Below are 9490 nucleotides of genomic sequence, written 5' to 3' on the forward strand. Positions count from 1 at the left end.
CGCCTCATCCCCCCCCCCTCCAGACGCCGCCACCGCCACCGCCACCCCCCCCCCCCCCCCCACACACACCCACCCACACCCACCAGCCCCAACGACCGGCCACCACTCTACACTTTGGTGTGTGGCGGAGGACGTTGTGACGACAGACCTCTAATACCGAAGGTGATGAGATGATTGTGTTATAATGAATCCCTGCTTGTTATTGCCAATAACAGCAAAGCATCTGGGAAGACTGTGTCTGGTTCATCGGCTGAATACCGAGGAGAAGCCAAGCCAAGGAGGACATGGGGGGGGGGGGTGCCTCCCCCTCCCCCAAGTGTGTGAAAGCGAAGGGGAAAAAAAAGAGGCAAACTCAAAAAAACAATTGCAGTGTTGACCAGGTTTCCATGGCAGCTGCCCGGGACAAACTGATGTTGTTGTTGTTGTGTGTGTTGAACCCTGTGGCCTCAGGATGGCCTCAGCGGGGCAGGTGGGGATCACACTTACATCAACACATCCACGCTGTCCATGTATTTACATTATGCGACTGTATATAGAAAGAGGTGGTGCCTGAATATAGAAATATCAAAAGGAATATACTTTATTTTTATTGTGCGCGTGTGTGTGTGTGTGTGTGTGTGTGTGTGTGTGTGTGTGTGTGTGTGTGTGTGTGTGTGTGTGTGTGTGTGTGTGTGTGTGTGTGTGTGTGTCCTTGACACTTCCCACACAATGTCAAGGAAAACCCGACACATTCTTCATAAAGCACGTCAAAGCATTTCCTGTCATTTACAACTACTACTGCTACACCCCCCCCCCTTCCCTTGCTCCTACAAGAGTCTGGGTTTGGGTTTGTGGTTGAAATCCCTTAAGACATTTCGTCTGACCAATGAAGCTTTTTGTTTTCCTACTATGGTGTACTGTCTGTCCCAAAGCCACAGAGATAATCAATCATGAAATATTAATCATGGCAAAAAAAAATCTTGCATTGTATAGTACTGTATATAATACAATTGTATCCCTGTTGTACATATTATAATTGTATCCATATGGCGTTTTCTGGCGCATGAGCTTTTAAGCATAACAATATCTTGGGAAGAATGTTGTGATTTTCTATGTTGAATGTATTTGTAAATAGGAGTATATAATATATAATATATGTAATTCTGTTGTACTTTGGAGCATATGCATTTGTTGTGCACATACCGAGAAGAATGTAAATATCACATGGAAATATGTTTCAATATAAATACATTGCTGTACTGAACAAGATGTCTGCCTGTGAAGCTGATGTTGTGATCAAACAGTCATTTCCTCACAGTCCAGTTATTATATCATTTTATTCAAATTTTAGATTTTCTCTCTTCTAAAGCTAAATGTAGTCCTTTAGCATCTCTCTCTTTAGCTGGCCAATTATATTTGGCGATTATACAGGGCTAGCAAATTTATTTAATGGTTGATTCCTTAAAAGCCTGGTTAATCCCATAGATAACATGGCCTTCTACTTTAGCCATGTAAGGCCAAAGTATTTCATCTACTCTTTAGTCAATTAGTGCATAGTTGTATCCATAGTGACTCCCAGTGAATCCAGGGGTGAGGCATCCTGCGGATGTTAGGGATCAAGCCCAGACCTTTTCAGTTGATCATCAAGCCTTCAAAGCCATCCTATATATTCCCCATTGGGAACATTTGCTTGTGAGCTGAAGACACCAGGAAGCACATTTCACACGTTATTATGTCTGAGGGGTTCTTCCGGAGATGGTCTGAGGCGGTTATCCCGATGGCTTCCTGCAGTGGAGGGAAAATGGCTTCCCATGCTTTTCACCATCCTCCTGAATGTATCTGTGACCCCAGGTCGGCTGTGCAGAGAAATGCCCAAACATTTGTATTTGGGTTACCACGGTGAATTCCTGATGTATAACATTGGTATTTATAAACAGGAAAACCCTGCACCGTTGTTCTCAAACTGTTTGACTGTCTCCGGATATCTCTGAGTACACAGATAACCAATTTCTCACCGATGTGTTTGAAACTGTCACAGGTTTTCTAATGCGAGACGTGGCAAAACTATTTTTCGATTAGCCTACAATACAGTATATGTACGTCGATTTAGGATTTGAGATTACCACAACTGTCTTGAGTACTCTCTCTAAATGGCTCGGCACCAAAAAAAAGTCCCATGATGCATTCTGATGTACAAGCCCTATACCCACACAGCATTACTTCCCCATCTCCTCCTATCATAGTCATTGAGTTGGCAGATGGCCCACAAGCCCGACGTAAGGGTTTGTTGACACTGACTAGTGCTAGACCTTGCGGGTCCCGTGTCCAGGGATAAAAGGTTGTTGAGACAGAACAAAGGCCAGACCAAGCCTCAGGGTTCAACTCCTGGAGAGCCTGCACAAATGGCACGGGATCCCAATTAGCCTTCTGATACATTCATACTGACAACGTATGGAATGAATGTTGATGGAGGGCCTCGCTCGAAATTAAATGAAAAGCCGCCGATCAAAAGAGGTCGTGAGCCTTCTGATCTGCCTTTTGGTGGGGCGCAGGTAATGCATACAAGCTATTTCAGGGGATTTCTCTGATGCCGGGGAAAAATACCATTTCCTTACAACTTGATTACTGTATTCTCAGTTCAATTTAAGTGAATGCAGGAACATGAAAGGTAGACACACGCAGAGAGAGAGCAAGAGAGAGCGAGAGCAACATCAAGAGAGAAAGAGCATGAGCGCGAGAGTGAGAGCATGACAGCACGAGATCTATCGTCTGCCATCCTTCATGTGTTTGAGTTACTGAAACCTGTGGAGGTGGTGGGAAGGGGATTCTTCTGAGGCAGGGACCCAGACACAGGAGCAGCAGCTGATCCCATCTGCATGCAGGAAGGAGGAGAAAAAGAAGATGGTGGCTTCACGTTAAACGCTATGCCGAAGACACACGACGCCGCAGAACAAAACCCCTGATCAGTCCTCGTTGGGAGCCGTCTCGGTGATAGGAGTGGGGTGTGAGGAGTAAACAACATGAATCATTTCTGCTAGGAGGGATAGGGGGGATAAAGGCAGCATCACAGGGATTTCTTAATCGTACAAATCTTCAAACTATTCGTCGGGTTATACCTTTTGATCCGATGCCACGACATACAACGCATTCCCCAGGAGGTTTCTTGCCAATGTTTCGGTGCCCGGTCTAGTAAACAACCCCGCACTGATGTTTCCTTACAGGAAATGAGTCCCATTCTCCGTAAACCGCTTTTTAATTAGGGTTGAAAACTGGCCCTTCCTAAAAGCCCCGAAACACAATAGAAATGATCTGGGAAAATCCCAACGGTCAGCAAACTTGTTACGTTCAGTTATGTAATCAAAGCACAAAAAAAAACACCTAGTAAATAAAAACAAAAACGAAAAACAAACAAAAGCCAGATTATTAAGTATGAAATAAGCCAATTTAGAAATGTATAAAAATATATCACAGACACACACACACACACTCACGCACGCACGCACACACGCCACATTAAAAGCCCTCCATCCTGTTGCATTGTTCTCCCTGGACGCTCCTGAGAACAGCGAGACCCCCATTAACCCTCAATCAGGCTTCCCCGACAAACAAATATAGACTCAGCCTACTTAAGGCCTGTGGAGAGGAAGGAGGAACCAGCAAACATGCCCTGTAACGTGACTAAAGTTACACTCAGAATGGCAGCAGGCCACCGCAGCTGAAATACACAACACATTACTGATGAATATTTTACACATGCATTTACTGATATATTTATTGTGATTATGATGCGTACTGAGGTCATTTTTATGTAATTGTGATACGTTTTTTACATCCAAGGAGGCACGGTTGTGTTTTTTATATTCTGAGCACAGCACAGCTTCCCCCAAGCATTGCACCGTGCTCATGTGTTATCCTTTAAATAATGGAACAAATAAATGGAACTCAACAGCAGCTCTATGCATGTATATTCCTTTGACGCTGATAATAATAATTTGATAATGACTTGATTTGATTAATACTTCTTCCATCATTAGTCTTTTCATTATTATAGTTGTCTTCTATTAGTAGGTGTAATGGTAATGGACATACTGTGCTGTAATCATCTCATTACTGCTCCATAAAGGAATCACAACCCCCACCACCACCACCACCACCACAGTACACCAACAAGTAGCCCGGGATGAAAGACATGTTGCTGATCAAAGCCTGGGCGATGCACTGGGCAGGGCTGTTTGATGAGGCCTCTGCAGGACATGACAGAAAGGTCATTGGAAAAGCTTGTATAGTGAAAAATAGCTTTTTATGAAAAAGGTTGTCTGATTTTGCAGGGTGACTGCGGAATACTGCCCAGTCCCTCCCTCTTCGTTTTAATCTTTTGTATTTGATATACATTCCATATTTATGATCGATTATTTAGTATTCGATTATCCTGTACACTTGTTTTTGTATTTATTTATTACAACCACACGCCAAACCAAAAATGGAGGCCAGCATATCTAACCTGCCTCTCCTAGCAGCTTCGATCTCCTTAGTACAATTTTATATATAATTTTATTCTGATGACACACATCACCACTCCACACTTAACCTAAACGACACCCCATCATTCGAAACATACCTCTCCTGTACGAGCGCCCGATACACGTGGTTGCCAGGTAACCACGAGCAAAGTGAACCGGCTCCGAGGCCCGATGATTTACGACGGACCTGCTTCGTGTTCATCGCCGTCCGCCGGCCAGCGAGGCCGCGTCGGCGCGCTAATGAGGAAGCGGCCTGTCCGCGATGGATCAGTCGCCTGAGAGGGATGGGGTGTCTACCTCCATCAATACACAGCGGGCTCACCGCGAGGATGTGGGCTGTGCTGTGTCACGAAACACGCACACACACACCTCATGTATTTCACAATATTTACACTACATGACGGCAATAGCCAAAGAACCCATCCGTGTTGGAATGTTGGATTCCAGGGAATGGTTGATTTGGATCGAACGGCGCGGAGGAGCTGGCATGAGTGGAGTGGTGCGTACTGCGTGCGTAGACGGCTGAAGACCAAGCTGAGTACCGGGTGCAGTAGCGCCCCCAAGCGGTGGCTACGGCCATCGCGATACATCATGATAAGCAGCTATGATGATGCCTCATCCTATAGCTGCTCCTTCATGACATGTCCTTAGAAACGCTTTCAACTGTACGTAAATGGACGCAGAAGTTCTGCTCGTAACATGAAACAAATCCTAAATTGGTCTCGGCTCACGGATGAAGTTCATGGTTTTGTATTGACTATAACCATATAATAATTATTATAACTAACTATTACTATTTTAGTCATTTGTGAGAGACAATAAATTACAATTTTTGAATAAGAAGCAGGTAAAGGTTAGGCGTTGTGCTCAAGGATGCCTACAAATATAGCTGTGGACACTGGAATCAAACCCAGTTCCTTTTGGCAGCACGGAGGTTAACCCCCCTAACCACAACCGCCTCCAACCCTCTGTTCCCTTCTAATGACAGATCTACTTTATGTGGAAAACCCAAACAATGGCTGATTAAACGGATAATAAACACTTTTATTTATTTTATAAGGGCCATTTATTTATCCATTCCTTTTTGGTATCCCGTCTCTGTTGTAATTGGCTGGTGACTGGTATCTGTCACTACCGTGGACATGCAAGCCCAACACACTGTGTTCCTAGTTAAAATGAAAAAAGAACCCCCGTCATATCTGTCGAGAGAATCAAATGTGAAGTCATGATGGAAAACAAAGTCCCATTTTCTCTCTGGTTTGCTTCAGTCACTGTCTGGTAGGGGCCCTGAGAGGCTGATGTGATCAATACCCTGCTACTCCCAACATTGGAGATCAATAAATCCAGTTAATAGGATTGAGCATATCTGCCAATGTAATATTTCCCTCCCAAATAGGACACCAACAGTTTATACAATGACCAAAACCTCTGTTGATAGATGGCTGGAGGAGAGATGTGATGTAAAATACTTGACAGAAAACATGTCCTTTAATCAGAAGATGGTTAGGGGCTCTCCATGACTGCATCTTCTAGGATTATATTAAACGAATTGGAAGAAAAAAAAAATGGATAAGAATGTGAATATACAGTATATATTATATATAAAAATGGGAATAAAATACTGGCTTGGCTTAATATGCGATGGCAGTTGGAGGTGTTGATGATACAAGCCACATTTAAACAGCATGGAAGCACAGGCCTACAGCACTATCGTTGCAACAAAATTTAAACATGACTATGATTTGAAATACCATTGAAATATCATTCTTTAAAAAGGTCCCATGACATACCACCAGGTGTGAGTGTGATTAGCCGTTACAAGCCGTTTTGAAAATCTGGCTCTTATGACATCACAAGTGGGCGTGTCCACCTCGATGTGTGACAGAGAGATGAGCAACGTTTCCACTGGGTAAGCTGGTATACTGATCTATCCAGCACACATCTAGGTGGACACGCCCACTTGTGATATCATAAGAGCCAGATTTTCAAAATGGCTTGTAACAGTTAATCACACCTGGTGGCATGTCATGGGACCTTTAAAGTTTGGATGCATTGTTTCACCCTCTTTCATTTGTAGAGCAAAGAATGGTGTGAGTTTGAAACGTATAACGTTAGAATGAGGAGGTGTTGGGGCAGATGCTACATAAAAAGTCACTGAACGATGCCTGTTGGCGCCTATAAATCGGCCATTCCGATGCAGTCACACTGCAACACCTAGCCATGCAATTAGTCATCACACACACTACTATTCTGAAATGTGTAACACACACACACACACACACACACACACACACACACACACACACACACACACACACACACACACACACACACACACACACACACACACACACACACACACACACACACACACACACACACTCGGACCGTCAGTGACATCTGGTGGTCAAACTATTAATCCTCCAAGTTCTTCAGCCAGTGAAAAACCTTTGCATACATCACATATATTTCATATCGATATTGAAAGATACATATGTATATATGCATTCATATTATTAATACTTAATATCACTCTGTGCTTGTTCCAATGGCAAAGGTTCTTTAGTTTTTAACTGAACAGAGGGACAGAGGAAATTGTGTCTGTGCAAGTTAGGTCTTAATGAAAACCACCTGAATGAACCACAGCAAAAAAGCTTTTCTCCTTCAGTCGCAAAGACAAAGCATTCAGCAAGCATAGAGCCAGCAGCAAGCCCACAAGACCATGCTTAGTCACACACGAACCACCTGCGGATTATCCCGTCTTACGTGTGTGTGTGTGTGTGTGTGTGTGTGTGTGTGTGTGTGTGTGTGTGTGTGTGTGTGTGTGTGTGTGTACACACACACACACACACACAGGAGTGGCCTCACCCCAGAGTGACCCTGTCATTACAGTCATAATCTTCTCTCGGCCAACCAGTGTTTCAGTGAATCATGTTTAACACATATTAGCCACATTTTTCACCTCGTATGCTAATTGACAATAGCATTTTTAAATAGCGTACCAATTTGAACCAATGATATTGTCAAATGTTTCCACAGCACTTATTGTTGTGGCTGCAGCGGGCCAAGACACAGCTTTACATCCTGGTCTTAACCTGACCTGACCCTGAATGAACCTGAATGTTGATGCTCTATTTTGATCTATTATTAGATACACCATAGATATATAGTCTTATTAGGGCTCCCCCTTGGGTAATGCATAACTAATGCATGATTATGTAAACAAACGCAACCACTGATCAAATGTATGACGAACAAAACCGCAAAATTAATTTTACTTAAACGACTTAAACATATTCCTCCATGACACTTTAATATCTATGAATGATATCCCTAAAGTGTATAGGGTAAAAAAAAGGGAAGGGAGGTTTTATGAGGTTGTTAGAGACGATCTCATGTTTTCATTAAAGTTGTATTCCTCACCAATGAGCAGTTTTGTTTCCACAAATACGCCCCTCTGGGCATAAATATTGCCTTTCCCATTTCAAATTAAATTGGAAAGGAATGGCCACTAAACGCTGTGTGTGTGTGTGTGTGTGTGTGTGTGTGTGTGTGTGTGTGTGTGTGTGTGTGTGTGTGTGTGTGTGTGTGTGTGTGTGTGTGTGTGTGTGTGTGTGTGTGTGTGTGTGTGTTGACTGGCGTCCAATCAACCATGCCTCCCTGATTTGTTCGGCTGGGATGAGGAATAAACAGGTACCACAGATGGCCGAATGGACGAAGAGACGGATGGAAATGGATGACCTAATACAAGTATACTTAGAAACAGAATCACAGCTTCCCCTATTATGCAGATTCTGAAAAAACTGCCTACTTTAAATGTCACCTCTATGCCTGTCCGACCCAAACCAGGTAGAACAGATGGAATTAAAGGGTCATGTTATGGTCAACACACACATATTTGTCCAATTGAAAATCTTAGCAGATGATGTCACAAGCGTGCATTTCAGGAGTACTGACCCAGTGGCAACATCATTTCAGCCATTTAAATTAGGACATTCAATACATTCTGTTGCTATTTATGTATTCAGCAGTCAAAAATACTGTTTACTTTGTACTGTACATAACTGTGTGTGTGTGTGTGTGCGCGCGCACTCGCACGTACGTGTGTGCGTGTGTGTGTTAAGCCTCACTCCACTGCCCACTGACCCCAGGTGCCACCAGGCATTCCCCTCTTTAGACACCATCATCACCAGTATGATCACAATTGCACCGTATTTAGGTTAATGATGTGCTTTCCTGGCAAACCCATGAATAATGGATGGGATGTTACAAAGTCTTGCCAATTTGGCATCTCTTGCGCATCTGGGATTGATTCCCCTGGAAGACACAGCTTCTAATGAGACCAACACAGCTGCTTTTTATAGACCGGGCTGATCACCCTTATTTAGACTCTACCAGGGAGGCTGAAGCTTGCTATTTACACAAATCTGCTCAAACTGACTATAATATAGAGCAGGAAGTTGGTATGGACATAGATTGCAGCTGTAGGTATCTCCCCAAGGATGCTTACAGGTAAAGACTAGAATGCTAGGGATCGAACCCAGAATCTTATGGACGGTAGTTGAACTCCCTAGCCACTGTTATAAACCCTTAGGGACAGCTGACATTTGGATAACTGATATTGACGGGCTGGACTAAGCTGTATTCTGGCAAGCACAGATATAGGGCTCCATTAGCTAAGAGCCCCCTCTGAGAAAACCTACCGTGCGTTATTGGGTTAGCGTGCAAAAAAAATCAATTTTTCGTATTTCATAATTGTAGGGTATGATGTTTGGTCACATTATATGGAACACACACACACACACACACACACACACACACACACACACACACACACACACACACACACACACACACACACACACACTTTACTCAATAGTCATGTCGGATTACCCACCTTTGACCTCCGGCGCAGTCAACAGTAATCTCCTGCTCACTGATACGCCAGTAAAAGCTGTCCTCCTACTGCAACTGGGCAGTCACATGATCCT

The sequence above is a fragment of the Micromesistius poutassou genome, assembly GCF_964030765.1.
Source record: "Micromesistius poutassou genome assembly, chromosome: 13".
Taxonomy (NCBI): Eukaryota; Metazoa; Chordata; class Actinopteri; order Gadiformes; family Gadidae; genus Micromesistius; species Micromesistius poutassou.